Source organism: Uloborus diversus, chromosome 7 (genome assembly GCF_026930045.1).
Source record: "Uloborus diversus isolate 005 chromosome 7, Udiv.v.3.1, whole genome shotgun sequence".
NCBI classification, from domain to species: domain Eukaryota; kingdom Metazoa; phylum Arthropoda; class Arachnida; order Araneae; family Uloboridae; genus Uloborus; species Uloborus diversus.
Window position 1 is genome coordinate 169,142,207 of NC_072737.1, and position 18,111 is coordinate 169,160,317.

The window sequence follows — 18,111 nt, forward strand, 5'->3', positions numbered from 1 at the left end:
CAAGGAAAACCATTGTTCTAAAGAAAAATTATGAACGCCTTTTAAGTGAGGCTCAAAATAATGGGATCGTTTCCAAAATTTTAAAAGTATGTTTTTCTGAAAGAGCATGCTTAAAAACATAGGATCTGACCATTTTTTAAATTATTTGACAAAGTTTAATATTTTCAAAAAAAAAATCTTAAATCGGTGCGCTTTCATTGTTTGCGTTTCTGTCGTGTGACATCACAAATGATGAAGTACGATTCAGTGTTGCCATTCACAGAGAAAAATATTTAATTCGCATCTTCTTCTCACGTGTATTGGCAACGATATGGTTGATAGCAAGCGTAGAGCGCAATATTTAATTCGCTTCTTGATTATCATAACGTGGGAACGCGAAAGAAAGATGCGCCATAGTGCATCATTTGTGACGTCATAAAGATCACGCCTTGTTTTCAAAATCGGACATTTTAAAATTAATTAAAAAATAACTGCTGGAAAAATGAAAGTATTTTCTGGGTCCATGTTATTTTTTTACTCATTCTATCAATTTCAGTGACTAAAAGTATTACTTTTGACTGAAGGAAACAACCCCATTGAGGAAAAAAAACTGAATGAAAAAGGACTATGGAAAAACTCAGGAGAAATCATAAGTTAATAAAAGCTGAAATAATAAAATTTTGAAGAAAAAAAAGAAAAAAGACCACAGGAGACTGCCAAGCTAACGATTCGTCTGAAGACCAGACCTGTTTCTTATACGGGGTAGAATTGTGTCCATTCATTTATAGGCATGCCTTTGCCACGGGTGCTCACGAGGAGGCCTCATGGCGCAGGCTACGCCATTAAAACTTTTACGGGGTGAATTTAAGGGGAGTTTTGGCCTCATTTTGGCTCATTATTGGAAAGTGCTCCGTAGTATTTGAGGGGGTTACCTCATTGCCATTTCTTACCTCCAAGTCATCCAATAGTTCTGTATAATTTCGTTTCGTTCCGTTGTATCGGTCGGAGTTCGCTTCGCTCACTGATCGGCTGGATTACAAGAACTTGGTGGCTTGGCGACCTTGGCCATAACAATACAGTTGCGTGATTATGTTTACTACTGTTAATGTAATTTATTGTATCTTTTGTTCATTTGGTGAAATATTTTAAATTGCAAAGAATTGTTTTTGGTTTTTAAAGAGTGTTTAGTCTGTTTAATTCAAGAAAGTGTTTATTTTACTTCGGGAGGGGAGTGATTTTCGCTTATTCAGGGAACTGTTTTTACATTTATCATTTTTTAAACGATATCCATCCGATTGTTTGATTCTTTTTCATATGGGGGACGTTGCAGTGGGATTTCCCGTTTTTACTAGATGGGAAAGTTATTTTTTTATACTTAATATCCGAGGATGATTTTTATCCTTTGAGTATGGCTAAAGGAACAAATCATACAATCTCTGAAGATCTTTGAAGTACGCGAGAAAAAATAGTGGATAAAACAACTGCAAAGTGGGCACTAGATAAATCAAGTTGTAATAAATGTACGCATTCTGACACCAAGTAGCTTAAAACATTTTCTATTTACTTATTTTTTTCAACAAAACGGTTGGAACACTTGATAGTTTATTGAAATTTTTCAACTTTTCAATTGACAAAGTTTGAACAGAACAGCGTCTGTCGGGGTCCTCTAGTTTTTCTATAACTTCCTTTTCTTTGAATCAAAATCAAGAATTTTGTATTTTATTTTCTCATGTACGCAATTTCCTTTTTATTTAGTGCATGCTTTACTTCAACATTCCCAGCCTATTTTTTTTAAAAAATAATATTGCTCATGAAAAAAAAAAAAGACCATGTGTCCAGTAGATGTTACGGAAAATTAATTCTTGTGGATGATCAATGTACATGTCTTTATGAAAAGTTCTTTTCTTGTCTGCAATTTCCTTGAAGCTCGTTTGCAAAAACGTCACATTAAGTAAATGTGGAAAATATATCCAGTCGCTTGAATTACTTAAAAGTGAGTGAAACGCCCAGACGTCTGCAATTTTGTTTTCGAAAAGCAAAAATATTGATGCGTGTACCTACTTCCTTGCAAGTTCTTGCGCACACGTTAACTAGAATTTTCTTACTTGTTCTGCACATACTAGTTGATTCTATAAAAGTGAATAAAGTTCATGTTCCATTCCACACTGATATTTTGATTTTGTTTAAAAAACTTCATTCTGGATTCTTTTATGCTTCTTTAGCACTGCAATTCAAATATTCGGCTTTATCAAAATTTAAATATTTTTTCCATTAAAAATATTTTATTTAGGGAAATGTCATTAGCATGCACAAAAGTGTTGCCTTTTGCAGTATATCTTTCCATCCATGCGGTCACTTATTTTGCATTGAAAAGGGGATTCATTTCAACCCCGAAACACGTGGATGTAGTATTTGCAATTCTGTGCCAAAAAAAAAGAACGTTTTTTCTATTTTTTTTTTTTTTTTTTTAAGCACAAAGGTACCTATTTATTCAATTTCAACAAATGTTGATATTCAGTGGTGTATTTCGGGACATCAAAGTTTGCTTGACAATACGAATTATCTTTTTTTTACGAGTTATAAAAACCTCTCATTTTATAATGAACTTGAAAATCGAGAATGAAGAGTATTTATCTTTATCAAGCATTTAACTGCATTTACAATATTATTACAAGCTACATATTACAAGCTAATGCCAAAAAATAAAGCAACAAATAAAATAATTAAGATAATATTTTAATTCTTTCTTTATTTATTTATCAGTGGTACCCGCACGGCTTTGCCCATAGTTGAAAAATTAAAAGGTCATTTGGTTCGCCTGTATATTTACAATATATTTACAAATAATGGATGACGAATTTCTCGCCAATTGTATATGTTCATTCGCTCTCCCATGCCAAGTCAGGATAATTTCGTAATTTACTCGTCCATCTTATGATAATTTTGCTTCGGAAATTTTCTTAAAATTGAAATAGAAAAAGAATAAAATCGAATTTTCGAAAAATCGCTTCGAGATGCACACCCCCATGCTACAAACTAACTTTGTACCAAATTTCAAACAATCGGCCGAACGGTATAGGCGCTATGCGCGTCACAGACATCCAGACAGAGAGACTTTACGTTTTATTATTAGTAAAAATTTAATGGAGTACATATTTTTCATTAAATTTGCAAATGCGAGTTGCGATTTTTTAATAAAATTTTTTTATTCAAAGTCATTTTCTTCAAAATGGGAAGATCTTTTTTTTTTTTCATTTTATTTTCAAAAATGTTTAGACCGTCTTTGATCTAGCCCTGTTTTTTACAGATCTTATTTACATTGTAAGCTATTCTTTTCCATAGTTTATAATAAATGCCTACATCTTTAAGATCTTCAAAAATGCAAAAGTCATCCGAGAAAAGCTTTCTCGGATGACTTTTCATCCAAAAGCTCACACTTCTTTGCATTGAAAAAGGTGTTCCTTGTAACACCGAAACACGTGTCTGCAATCATTTGCAAGTTTTGTGCTTAATAACGTTGGATTACTGACATTTTAATTTTTCAGCACAAAGGTATTTATTCTTTATTTATTTAATCAGTACATTATTAAAGGAAAAGATAATGGAATTTAAAGACGAAACAAATTTTATTTTTGTCCAGATAAATTACAACGGGGTAGTTCTGTACACAAAAGATCAGGGCAGTGGAAGATCGGGGAAATTTCGATAGTTGGGAATCTGGCGCGGTCGTCTCATTTTTGGCGTTAATAACTTTATTTTGATAACCCTGCTGATTTATAGAAGTCGTAAATAGATGTTTCCGTTCTCTTCTTTTAGCTTTGCAACGATAAATACCTCTCGCGCAGGCGCTGTAGCCAAAAATTGAAGCCAATGAAAAAAGATCGCCAGATTCCCAATTATAGAAATATCCACAGAAGACCTTTAACTTTGGTGGAAAGAACAAATTAGGCAATATATGAAGTTTTAAAAGTTTTCGTTCAAAAGATAGGACTGCTAATCGGTCGGAGTTGGCTTCGCTCACTTATCGGTTGGATTACAGTAACGTGGTGGCTTGGCGACTTTGGCTAGAAGAAATAGAGTTGCATGATTATTTGTTTACATTTTAAAGCTACTGTTAATGTAATTTATTGTATTTTTGTTTATTTGGCGAAATATTTGAAATTGCAAAAAATTGCTTTTCGTTTTATAAAGGTTTTTAGTCATTTTATTGAAGAATTTGTTTATTTTACAACGGCAGGGGGGGAGGGATGAGTGATTTTCGCTTATTAAGAGAACTATTTTTACCTTTATCATTTTTTTTACACGATATACTTTCGATTGTTTTATTCTTTTTCATCTGGGGGATGTTGCAGCGAGATTTCCCGTTTGTTCTAGATGGGTAGTTAGTTTTTTACACTTAATATTTGAGGACGTTTTCCATCGTTTGAGTATGGCTGAAGGAACAAACCATCAAGTACGGGGGAAAAATAGTTAATAAAACAACTGCTCAGTGGGCATTAGATAAATCAAGCTGTAATAAATGTACGCATTCTGACACCAAGCAGCTTAAAACATTTTCTTTTTACTTATTTTTTCCAAAAAAAAACCAGTTCAAACACTTGATATTTGATTGAAATTTTTTAACTTTTCAATTTACAAAGTTTGAACAGAACAACGTCTGTCGGGTCCTCTAGTATCGACTAATTTTCTACAACTTCTGGGTAATTTATCTTTATTAATTAATTTTATTCCAACTACTGCGAAATTTCTTACATTTTCATGAACATTTTTATGAAATTAGTTCGACAACTGTTATTTCCTCGGTACTGTTTGTACAGTTTTGAATAACAGCTTTTATTTTGAAATTTGTAATTTCTCTGCATGGAAGTTTTAAAATAAATCAACTACGTTTAAATTACATTTTGAGAGATTATTTCCCTTGAAATTAAAATAATAATGACAGTTAGCTCTCATGATGATACCCGTTACATTAAAATTTGTGTTTGAAATGAGATCCTTGTAGCTAACCGTCTTTTTTTTTTTTTTTTTTTTTTTTCATTCCTCGACCGACCGTTGGAATTCCAGGCATTTGTCCTTGGATTAGAGGCTCGTACAGGCAGAGAGTCACGATAATTAACCGACTCTCTTATCTTTTTCTTTTCCTTCAATGAAGGTCCTTGGAACCATTTTCTTTTTAATTTTCCGTTTTGTTTATCTTTTTACTTCTTCTCTCCAACGGTCGACTCAATCATCTGAAGTGCAGCAGATCCGATTCAAGGTTTAGGGCAGGAATGCTTCCGTTGGAAAAGAAGCGTTAGTGATACTGGAATTCGTCCTGCATGTCTTTTCGTTTAAGATTCCTAATGAATATAAAGGGTGTCCCAAAATTAACGCAAGATTTGAATTTGCTACCATTTTTTCCATAAATTGTTGGCAGCCATGAAAAAAGAACAATTTGACAGTTGAGAGTTTAGGGTTAGTAAAAATGGGGTGTTATTGTACCATACAGCTAGAGAGAGTGAAACATTTCAATTACTGCATAAGGCATTTCCTAGTCGCGTACTCTCTCATTTCGGTGGTCAGAATTGGCACCCTAGATCGCGTGATTTAACATTTTTAAATTTCTTCTTATGGGGTTATTTGAATTCAAAAGTCTATGTCAACAAGCCCACAACCACCCGGGCATTACCGTGTTGCGATACCGAGCGCCAATAACAGTAACTGCTTGACCAGCCTCAACTTTCATTATTTTTGAAACAATTGTTCAATAATGAAAGCGCGTTATTGTATCGTATAACGCTCCATTTTTGATTACCCTAAACTCTCAGCTGTCAAATTGTTCTTTTTTCGGGGTTGCCAACCATTTATTGCAAAAATGGCGGCAAATTCAAATCTTGCATTAATTTTGGGACACCCTTTATTTTCTTTTCGTCTCAAAAATCAAAATCTAATGAGCTCCATCGAAATTTCAACGTAGTATTTTTAATTTTCTCCTACCTATATTAAATATCTAGATTTTGAAAGCTTTTTGGTCGCCAACGGTAAGAAAGAGCAAATTTATCTGTCGTCATCTCTACTTTTCTAGTCGCCACACTTCTTGTAAACCGAAAAAAAAAGAGTACCCAAACACACAATTGTTACAAAGGCAAAAAAACAAAGTATCGGTTTAAATGAAGGTTAACATAACCAATTAGTAAAATTTAAATTATTTAATTAAATAATTGTTAATTATGCGAGCGAGATGTAATTTTTAAGAGGAATGTTTCCTGAAAACTAAAAAATGTAATAAGGGATAAGGGAGAGTGGTGACCAGGTGACGAAAGATAAAAATATTTCTAGTTTCCTTTTTTTTAGTTAGTCGCCATTTGAGAAGTGGCGATCGCTGCAATTTATTGTCACAATTGAAATAGAACCAATAAATTATAGTTTTTAGCCTACTTTTCGTTGGAGTAAAAAAAAAACACAAACGAAGGCTTACAGAAATACCACTAAAAGCAAAACAGTCAAAATGAAATCAAACACAAACGAAGGCTTACAGAAATACCACTAAAAGCAAAACAGTCAAATGAAATCAAACACAAACGAAGGCTTACAGAAATACCACTAAAAGCAAAACAGTCAAAATGAAATCAAACACAAACGAAGGCTTACAGAAATACCACTAAAAGCAAAACAGTCAAAATGAAATCAAACATAAACGAAGGCTTACAGAAATACCACTAAAAGCAAAACAGTCAAAATGAAATCAAACATAAACGAAGGCTTACAGAAATACCACTAAAAGCAAAACAGTCAAAATGAAATCAAACGCAAACGAAGGCGAACAGAAATACCACTAAAAGCAAAGCAGTCAAAATGAAATCAAATAGAATAAGGATTGCAAAAAAATCGGGAGTATAATTTTTAATAGGGTTTGTTCGGAAGACCTTGGCATTCCCATCAGTTTCCCATTTTGATTATTCTTAATCTGAACAAATTTTGTTCAATTTTGAATAATTCCGGAAAACTTAACATTAGCGATGGGAGGGGGGATTTAAAATAAATACAAATCCAGAATCAAAACGCTAATTTGCTTCATATTTTGTGGGGGCTCACATGTGCAAAAAGAAAGCAAAGAAAACTTAATTTGGTTTGTGTAAGGGTATTTTTTAAATATCGCTAAAACTTTTAGCATTATCGCTCGTTGGAGAATGTCTAACCTTTTTATTCCCAAAATCAACATTATAGAGAGAATTTCACCATCAGACAAAAGAAAAACAGTTTCTACACATTGTAAATATGACCTTTAATTCCTGTTTCAAAGAATAGAAAAAAGTTATTAATCAAAATCAAAATGCCATTTCTCGCATACTTAAAATCGGTGAAAATTAGAGATTGACTGAAAGCTGCAGACGATTTTATTTTATATAAATGATTATTATTGATGTTTAAACTTATTTTCACAGTAAATTTTTAAATTGTGCTTATTAATTCGCAACTCCAACGAACTATAGGGGGCACTGAAGTCACTGTCTAATGGCGGACTTAAAAACTAAAACAAACGCACATGGTAACGAAGAAAATGCTAAAAGTGTTGTGATTTTTGTTCGTACGTATGATTTTTTCGCTTTATTCTTTTTAAATTAATTTTCAAAGTCTTGTGGATATTCTGACCCACGTAGAAAGAAATGAGAATTCAAGAAGCATTACTAAACGTCAAAGCTTAATGCAAACTACGTAGTTCGTAGTTCTAAGCAGCTATTTCCACGATGTTGAATTCGATATTTATTAATTCTTGATAAAACTAAATAATAATTGTGGCCTGACAAGAATAACAATTAATGCTAGAAAATTCAATATGACATTGCAAATTGTTATCGAAAGAAGATGATACTTCTTTGCCTTGCTTGGCTAGCGCTTATTGTTTTCCATTTGTAGCTGAGTTATTTCACTCGAATTCCCGAATCGGTTAATTTAAAAATTTTCTGTTTCGATTTTTCTAATTTCTGAGTTACGATTTAATTGTGTCATGTTATGCAAATGGTAGAATTACGGTAACCGGGTCGCGCTGGCGTATTTTTTGAAAAACTGCCAAATTTGGCACCTACGACTCAATGTAAACAAAGGAAATCTTCCAATGAGAGTTGACCTAAAGGAAAGGGGCGGAGCTTCGGATTGCTCAAACTATCACCTTAGTAACTACAACTGTTTATTAACCTTTTTCTTTCCCTGATCGACACCGTAAAGAAAAAAAAAGCATTAAAATTCTTTTTTCCTTTTTAAAATATTGCAAAATATGGAAAGAAACAAATGATTAAGCGTATTTTTTTTTAATAGAACTATTATTATTTTTCTTACTTTGAAATTAAGTTTGCAGGAAAGAGAAATGAGAGGTAACTTTTTCAAGATGTTAACATAACGTGGGAAGATAAAGCGCAGTATCTACAGAGATGAATATTTGAGATATTAAAAGAAGCGTGTTTTCGATTCGAAACAATAGCGGAATGATGGAATTTGACCCTTTTATTTTTCAGTGGAAAGCAAATAAGCAAGCTTGTACAAGAAAGCTAAAGTACAACGCATGACAAAAATGCAAAAAAAAAAATAAATAAATAAATAAAAATTTAAATAAAAATTTGCCGATACTGCTCTTTACGTTCCCATTGCAGTAATAATGAACTCATTTTTTCCTTTACTTTGTTGAATTTTTTAAATTAAAAAAAATATATATTTAGAAGCGGAGGTGTAGGAAAAGAAATAAAATATCATGATTAATGTGAACGAAAAGGTTCATGACGTATATGGTGTTACACTTTTTATCAACATGTTTAATTTCCAAAGTTTGTAATGTTTAATTTCCTTAAAATGAAACATAAATTTCTACCGAAATTTAACAACAGTAAAAGTTCGATAGAACACGACATTAGTCTGAAATAATCTGAGAAAAAGTCATTAAAAATACTAACTGTTTAATTAAGACTTAAAACGATCTACTAAATAAGTTAAATCACATCAAAAGATCCATTCAGAGAACGTTATCATAACTAAAATTATAATTTTAACTTACTGAATAAGTTATTACGATAATTAATAAATTTTAAATTTAAGATAGAACAATAACACCTGAAGGAAATACCTTATTGCGAACACATTCCAAAAAAGTATCCGAAAGATATGACTAAATAATTTTTAAATCTATAACTTAAAAAAGTTAAAAGTGACAAACATTTCGCGATGTAAAATTTCACAAAATGTTTCGAAGATCTAAAAATTGAAAAAACACAATGTGATGCCAATTTTCAGAAAAAAAATCACTTTTGAGAAAATTGAAACTATTATTCTATGGAATTAAAAAAAAAAAAAGATTTATTCGACAATTAAATTACAATTTTGTGAAGGTGAATTCTAAAATGGTTGATTGGCCAAACGAATAGCAAATCAGCTTTGGTGTAAGGTTACCAAAATTGCTCCGTCGCCAAGGTAATGTTAGCGGGTTGCCAGAATGAAATATTTATCGCCGCGACCCGGTTACCGTAATTCTACCATGCAAATCATCAACAAAATTCTCACGGATATATGGTGGTAGTTTTCTTTTCAGTTGATTGACCATTATTTCTTTTCACTTATCGAATTCTGTAATCTTACTACCATTTTATTCCACTCATGATAAAAATTAAAAATGGTTTAACTAAAAACGCGAAATCTCGCCAAGGCTACTTTGCTCGCACTATACTAAAACTATAACCCTAAACAAATTTGGCGAAACCTTTCAGCTGAGAATAAAGGGAATAAAGTAAATTCTTTCTCGGTTGTTCATTTTGTTCTACGATAATATATTCAAGAAAATATTTTGCATACTGTCCATTCCAACTAAATGCTGCTGTAAAATATGGTAAGTTTAATTAATTTAAGATTAAAAAAAAAACCCATATTCTTACAAATTCATACAAAACAATAAAAAATTTTACCTTGTATAACGTTATCCAAGTTTGTTAATCCAAAATTTTCGCTTTCACCAATTATTAAGGAAATAATGAAAACTAACATTATTTTGAGAAACTCGAGAATACTACTAAGGGACGAATTAATTTCTGTAGCTGAAAGCAAACTAAGACACATCGATTGCGTTAATAAATACTCAGAACAAACTGTCTGTGTTTACGTCAACAAACACACGTGGAACGCAACGTGGCAATGTTTTAGTTTCATTTGCAGTTTTGTAAATCACCGCAAGGTAGCGTATTCGGGCGCTGGAGTTCCGAATTTTCATTTTTCGCAACTTCTGAAATCAAAAGCGATTTTTTTTTTCTTTTTTTTTTTTTGAAAGAAAGTATTGGATTCGTGCAAATTTTCGAATTTCGAATTTTGGCGGATTCGAACGTTTTGAGGTGTGCTGAGTCCATTTCGACTATTTTTGGAAAATGTCTGTGTGTGTGTGTGTGTGTGTGTGTGTCACGTCTGTGTGTGACCAGTTTTTTGTGGCCGCTCTACAGCTAAAACTACCGTATGAAATCGAACGAAATTTGGTACACATATGTGCCCCTATGTGAACTTGTGCCCATTGGTTTTTGGCGCGAATTCCTCCAATGGCGGTGGAGCAATGGGACGTTTTTGAGTTACGCGTGATTGCAATTCCTCAGGAAGCAACAGGTGAAATCAAAAACAATTTGGTCCATATGTTGCCAGTGGAACAGGTGCTGATTCAATTTTGGTGTCAATAACTCAAACGGGGGTTGAGCTATAGAACGTTTTTTGTCGTCAATTGTGACTGTTGTATCTCAAGAAATAATGAACGGAATGAAAGAAAAATTTATCGGCAAGTAGCCCTTAGTGGGTATAAAAGCTGATTTTATTTTGGTGTCAACAGCTAAAAAGGGGGGGTAGCGTAATCGCCCGTTCTTTTTTCCATTGTGAGTGCCCTATCTCAAGAAGTAATACTACGTTCTGGTTGAAATTTGGAATATATGTGGATCCATATGTAAACAGGCTTTGGTTCAATTTTGACACCAATCGCTCCAAGGTGTGTGTGTGTGTGTTTTCTTTCTTTCTTTCTTTTTTTTTTTTGCGAATAAAAATAGCTTTATTAATGCAACAATAAGAAAGATAAATCGTAATAAATTGTCGTCTGCGTATTTCTCGTGATTTTAATTGTGTGGAAATTATCGGAAATATTATCTCAATGATTTAAAATTTTTAACTGTTGCCATCTTATGTTTGTTAACAAATAAAATATTTGTAAGTAATTCAAGCAAGGCTTTTAAAATAACTTTCAATTTTCGCTCTTTGCTTTGCTTTTGCAATAATTCAGACATTGGGATGGTTGTCAAGTTTTTGCATGTGTAATTTTGTTTTTGTTGGGAATATTGCTTCCTCGTCAAGCATGGGGAGGGATCAGAAAAAAAAGAAAATGATTGTTATTGATGTTCAACCTTATTGTCACAGTAAATTTTAAAATTGTGCTTATTAATTTTCATTTTTCGCAACTTCTGAAATCAAAAGACGATTTATTTTTTTGAATTAAATTCTTTGACTTTAGTTGTATACGGTCTGCAGAGTTTCGTTTGACAAGTTCCCTATCAATTTAGCCTATTTTCAATAGCGTCGAAGAATTCCTTATGCATAAGCTTGCCAGATTTCTGAAATGTTCAACCGCCCACCCCCCACCTCGCGTCGCGAGTATTCCAAAGGGTATGAATTTATGATTACTAATTAAGAGTCTAAACCAGAGGTACTAATAAATAACACAATCAGATAACATTTTACTTCTTACATATTTAAATATTTATCAGCTACTTTTCTAAATATAAACACTTTGAATCTTTACTAATAATAAAGCTGAAAGTACCTCTGTCTGTCAGGATCTCTGTCTGGAGCTCTGTCTGTCAGGATCTCTGTGACGCGCATAGCGCCTAGACCGTTCGGCCCATTTTCATGAAATTCGGCACAAAGTTAGTTTGTAGCATGGTGGTGTGCACCTCGAAGCGATTTTTTGAAAATTCGATGTGTTTTTTTTTTTCTATTCCAGTTTTAAGAACAAAACTATCATAAGATGGACGAGTAAATTACGAAATTATCATAACGTGGAACCGTAACATGGGCACAAGCCAATTGGCGAGATACGAAATTATCATATCGTGGAACCGTAACATGAGTACACGCCAATTGGCGAGAAAATTCACCATACATTATTTGTAAATATACAGGCGAACCAAAAGACCTCTTAATTTTTCTATTATGGGCAAAGCCGTGCGGGTACCACTAGTGAGAAATAAAAGTTGAACAATATTTAAATGTTTGACTAATACAGCTAGGACTTTTTTAGAATTAATCTTATTTTGGTCAAATCTAATTGTAAAAATCCTGATAAGCTAATCCAATACTGATTTTACAAGTCAATGTTTCAAATGACAAATTAATTGTCCAAAATAATCGTTCATAGTTAATTATCTTCAGACTTTTATGGGCATCTGTTATTAAATTTATCGTCTTACCGGGACACCGGGATTTTGGCTGAAAATCGGGACTGTCTTGGTCAAACCGGGACGTTTGGCAAACATATTTCTGCGTACGTCAAATTCTTGTCTTGCCTCTACTTCTTGTGGAATAACATAAGTTTTTCATCGTTTTAAAAGTTAATACGCGAGCTTTTCGCCGTAGTGTTTTCAAAATGCTACCACCAGTCTCACACGACTATTTTCAAAAGATTCAACAATCGTTTTGCAATCTACTAATCGTAACAAATTATTTTTCTGTGGTTCTGGTATGCACATACGTGCAACAAGAAAGAAATAGGAAAAAAATAATTGGAGGTTTTATATTTTCTGCTTGAAATCAAGGGTCTTTTTATTTATTGTAGAAAATGTTTTGCTTGTTTTCCAATACATATTTAGTTTTAAAGGATTATAATGTTATTTCTTCGAGAAATGTATGTTATGTTAAGCTTTTCCTTTTTCCAACAAATTCCAAAAACTGTGCACGATAGCAAGGTTTTAAAATTAAGCTATTAAATACATTGATGAATAGAAATTACCGAAATAGAATTCCTAGCAGTTTTCGTTTCTAAAGGGTGTTTTTTTTTAGAGGTATAGAACTTTAAGTTGGCAACACTGTTTGAATGTGTGCCATTTTGATAGCTGTCACTTGTTTTGTGTTCAGTTCGGTTTGCCATTTCATCATGAATAGACAACAATGCGGTGCAACATGCCACACAGCGCGTGTCACAAATGATTTATTGAAAGAAACGTTCGGTGAACGAATAATTTCGCGTAATGGACCAGTGAATTGGCCTGCAAGATCATGCGATTTAACACCGCTGGACTACTTTTTGTGGGGCTATGTGGAGTCTCTGGTCTGCACCGATAAGCCACAGACGATTTACGCCTTAGAAGAGAACATTCGCCACCTTATTACTGACATACGGCCTCTATTGCTGCAAAAAGTGAGAAAATTGGACTTTCCAATCGGACTTTCTCCGAGCCAGCCGAGGTGGCCATATGCCAGAAATCATATTTAAATTGAAATGGCAAAGAATCATCTTTCGAATAAAGCAACATTCGTGGCAATTAACAACATTTAACTGTGTTTTATTTGAACCTCAAGTTCTCTACCTCTAAACAAAACACCCTTTATTAAAGAAGATTTATATTGGTTTGAATATTCACTGTTTTTACAACCGTAAAAAGCCCATATGAGAAACAATTTACCTATTCAAGAAAGAGAGATAGTTAGTAGTGCAAATTCAATATTATTTACATGGGATTGTAGGCTTGTTTAGTTATGGATGAACTTCTTCCATTTCTGACTGAAAGTTATTCTAAAAAGTGAAGTTTCTATTTTCTAAGGAAAAGGTTTTATAAGATCGCCGAACTTTTATTTTCTAATTTTACCGTTTGAAATTACTAATAAATAGATTTTTGTTTTAATTTTTGAAAATTTTTTAAATTTTACAAAATATGAAATATTTTTATTAGTTTATTTTAATAATTCATTTTAAAATAAGAGCGACTGAAAAAAAAAGAGAGATTCAACTATTTTCTGTTCTTTCGTAAAAGCGAAGAAAATTTATTCCAAAAGTTTTAGTTTTATTAATAACGCCTTGGACAATAATTTTCACTACAAAGAAAGAAAATAGTCCATTAAAAGTTTTTTAGAAACCGTCAGGTTTTTTTTCCGTCCTTCACACGTACGGTAATAAAATTTGATAGAAAAATTTAAAGCATGGAAGCATTAAGAACCGACAAACGGGAATTCTTTTTCATGACGAAAGCCGTGAAAATAAATTCAAATAAATATCGAAAGCTCTTTTAAAAATCAAAACTAAATTTGCAGACTTAATTACAATTCAGGCACACAAATCAAGTGGGAAAAAATGAAATCGGAAAATCTGGGCAATTCTTCCTTTCTTAATGAAATTTTAGCATGAAAAAAAAAGAAAACCTGTAACCGTGATGGAATGGGGTTGTAAGAATATTAAATTACTGTCGCAAGCATAAAAAGATTTTTTTTAGGTAAGTGTCTTTTCTAAAGCAATTCTTCAAATTCTAGTTTTAATGAAGTTATTTTTGGATATTTTAATAAAATTATTTCCCAACTTCATGCTTAAAATTGCTCTGAAGAATTTTAGCCTAATTATGCATGCTTGTTTTCTTCGTTTCCGATCAATCATTTCAGTTTAAGAGCAAATACTGCAAATATATTTTCAGGGAGAACTTTGATAAAATGCAAAATGAATCAGAAAAGAAATACAGTTGAACCTTGATATCTCGAACCTCCTTATCTCGAAACCCTTGATGTCTCGAAAAAAACATTTTCCTCCTGCATTTTCTATAAAAACCCATATGTGAAAACGGAAAATGCGTTCCTCGTTTTCATCATTCTGCTTTTTTAACTCCTACAAAATGGCTGCTGAAAACTTTTTTGAATGTGGGGAGCTACTAGTTGAAGATAAGAATTTTTAAAATTTTAAGTGAAAAACCAAGTTGAAATTGTTGTTCATTTCAAAATCTCTTCCTGTGCAATTTTTGACAATTATAAAATTTTTAAATCTAGTAAAATATTGAAGACTACTTTATTGATCGTAATTTCAAAGTGGTCTAATAGTACATATACGAATGCATATAGCGTACGTGTGTGTAATTGTGAGAGTTTCTAGGGTATTTTTTTTAAACCTTGATAACTCAGAAACTCGATATCTCGAATTTTTTTCCTGCCCCGAGAGATTTGAGATATCGAAGTTGTACTGTAAAATACTTTAACAGCCACAAATGGATTTAATGTCGATCCACAGATTTTATAATATTAACTTAGTGACTGTTCATAAATGATGTCACGCTTTTTCATCAAGTTTGACCCACTTCACCCCCTCTCCCACAAAGTGTCACACATCACCTTCCCCCTCCTCTCCCCTTGTCACTTGTCGCGCTGTTTGTTATTTGAAAAAATGTGATGTCACACTTCTTATTACCCCCCCCCCTCTCCCTAGTCACAAAGTATTACAATCCTCCAATCACGAGCCCCCTCCCTTTTTTAAGCGTGAAATAATTTGTGAACGGCCCCTTATTTATTACATTTCCCTAGTGTGGCCGCAATTTGCTTTCTGGGAAAAGGGGCATAACAAATTATCCCTGTAAATATACTAGCATATTAGGATTGGCAATATATGTTAAAGCCAAGAATTATGGTGGGTTGACACCAGGGTCAGACTGACCCGCCGGCCCGCGGGCGCCCTCCCGCCTATGCTCCCTTGCGCCCTCAAGTCTGAACACCTTTTTTTGATTTAAAAAAAGTGTTTATTTATTTATTTTTTAAATATTTTGATGCAATTTCCTTTTTTTTTTCGCTCACGAACCTCTGCGACTTCCCTTCGCTCCCCCCCCCCCTTTTTTTAAACTCATAAACCTGTGTACCATCCCTTCTTTCCTCTTTTTTTTTTTTTTTGCACCCTTTTTTGCGCATTTTGGAGGGCAAGGTTAACGTCCTCTTGTGCGTCCCTGTTTGACCCCCTCCCCTCTAACTGCGTCCTGCGTGCCTCCTCTCACCACCGAGAAAATTTCGCTACTTTCAAATTCAATTTGTGTGCAAGAGTCTGTGGGTATGTCCATCCATAATTCCTATTCAATATCCTATTCATAAAAATATTATTTTTTCTTAAAGCCTTGTCGTATTGACTTTTAAACAACTATAATTGCAAAAATTTATTAAAATCAGTGCTAATAAATTTTTGTTAGCTTAAAACGCTTTGCTTTTAGGGTCTCCTTACGGCACCCATACATTTTCAAAAAATAGATTATTTTCTTAAAATAAAATTTATATATTTCCTATTCTTTAATCTTTACTTATAATAAAGCTGGAAGTCTCTCTTTCCGGATCTCTCTCTGTCTGTCAGGATCTCTCTCTCTCTGTCCGGATCTCTGTCTGTCAGGATCTCTGTGACTCGCATAGCGCCTAGACCGTTCGGCCGATTTTCATGAAATTTGACACAGAATTGGTTTGTAGCATGGGGGTGTGCACCTTGAAGCGATTTTTCGAAAATTCGATGTCGTTCTTTTTCTATTCCAATTTTAAGAACAAAATGATGAACGAGTAAATTACGAAATTATCATAACGTGGAACCGTACCATGGGCGCAAGCCAATTGGTGAGAAATTCACCATACATTATTTCTAAATATACAAGCGAACCAGAAGACCTTTTAATTTTTCTACTACGGGTACCGCTAGTTTTAAATAAAGCAATGTCTTTTCACAAAGGCTTAAAATTTTGCATTTGACTGATTTTGTTAGTGAGAGAAAGATCAATTTGCAGTCTCAATCAGTTGTCAATTAAAATTATATTTTTCATCAAGTCACTTTAAGGTCACGATGTAACGTCTCCTCGAAGTTACATAGTGACCGGTCACAATTCAGTTGTTACAGCGACGTTGTAGTAAAGTCGCACGAAAAATGTCGCAAATGTGTAACAATGCAACTTCCGTGTATCGTCACAATTCAGTCACTTTTTGCCTGTGACGCCTGTGACTCACAGAGGAGTCATTATTGATTAGCCGTAACGCGTTGTGCTATTAGGGTGCTGTTTCCACAAGAAAGTGATTGCCAAAAATATGACATTCTGAACCGCAACAAGAATATCCGAAGAGTAAAATATGTCCTTTTAATTTTAATATTTCAGTATTTTATATAATTGTGAAAATATGCATGTTTTCACTCAGTTTTACAGTCTAAGATTTTTCTCTTCAAACACTGGTTTTATGTATATTTTACTTTTCCTGTACCTACATTTTTTTTTCTTTTTTGAGAAACGAGCTTATTTCTTTCATGATGTTTTTGTCCTTCCTTTTGATGAAATAAATTTTATATTTGATTGATCAAATTTTTTCATGCGTGAAAGTTTCATGCATTACAGTTGTTTATAGAAATCTCAAAAAAAAAAAAAAAAACAATTCACAAAACCAACAAAATCACTCATCTTTGTATATTAAGTTAAAATCATAAAACCAACAAAGACTCTTAAGAAATGCTTACTTTCTTAATATATTGTACTTACAATCCCCCCCCCCCCTAGGTTGGAAAAGCGTTTTTGCTCTATTGTGCTAAAAGTTTTTTTTTTCTTTTTCTTGTTTTTTCACAGGTTGGAAAAGCGTTCTTACTATATTGTACTTACAGCTTTTTTCTCTTTTTACAGGTTGGAAATGCGTTACCGCCCCAAAAATGAAAATGACTAATCTTGAAGAAACTACTCGTAGCATGTTTACATGTGTGACATTTTCTGCTGTAAATACTCTTCTTAGTTTTTCCTTAAAAACCAATAAAGTATTTTTTTCATGAAATTTGTGTTTTTATGTAATTGATGTTCGATGACTTTCCTCCTCACATTCATCTTCCCCATTGAGTGTGCGAAAAAAATTGCGTTTTTATTGTAATGTACCATCAGATTAGCTTTGTATCAAGCAAGCTAAAAGTGGGGGGGGGGGGGGGGATTGTAGCAAAAAAATTCAAAAATAGAAATATTGTTCCAAATTTGAACTAATAATTACTATACAATTTATGCAATCTGATTGGGTAAAAATAACCCATAAAAGCACAGAATTCGAACGGAAAACTACATAGGCTTTTTAGAGATAAAAAATCTCTGTAAAAATAATCAAGAAAGAATACGGGAATTTTTTTTGAAATTATTA

General features: G+C 33.0%; 1 long non-coding RNA gene across 1 annotated transcript in view; it reads left to right on the forward strand.

Moving 5' to 3' along the window:
- The window catches only part of LOC129226640 (uncharacterized), a 101,132-nt gene extending 83,372 nt beyond the window's left edge, over positions 1–17,760 (forward strand). The window contains exon 3 of the long non-coding RNA XR_008580810.1: positions 17,616–17,760. This is a non-coding gene — a long non-coding RNA (uncharacterized LOC129226640). The remainder of the gene's footprint in view (positions 1–17,615) is intronic.
- The last annotated feature ends 351 nt before the right edge of the window (positions 17,761–18,111 follow it).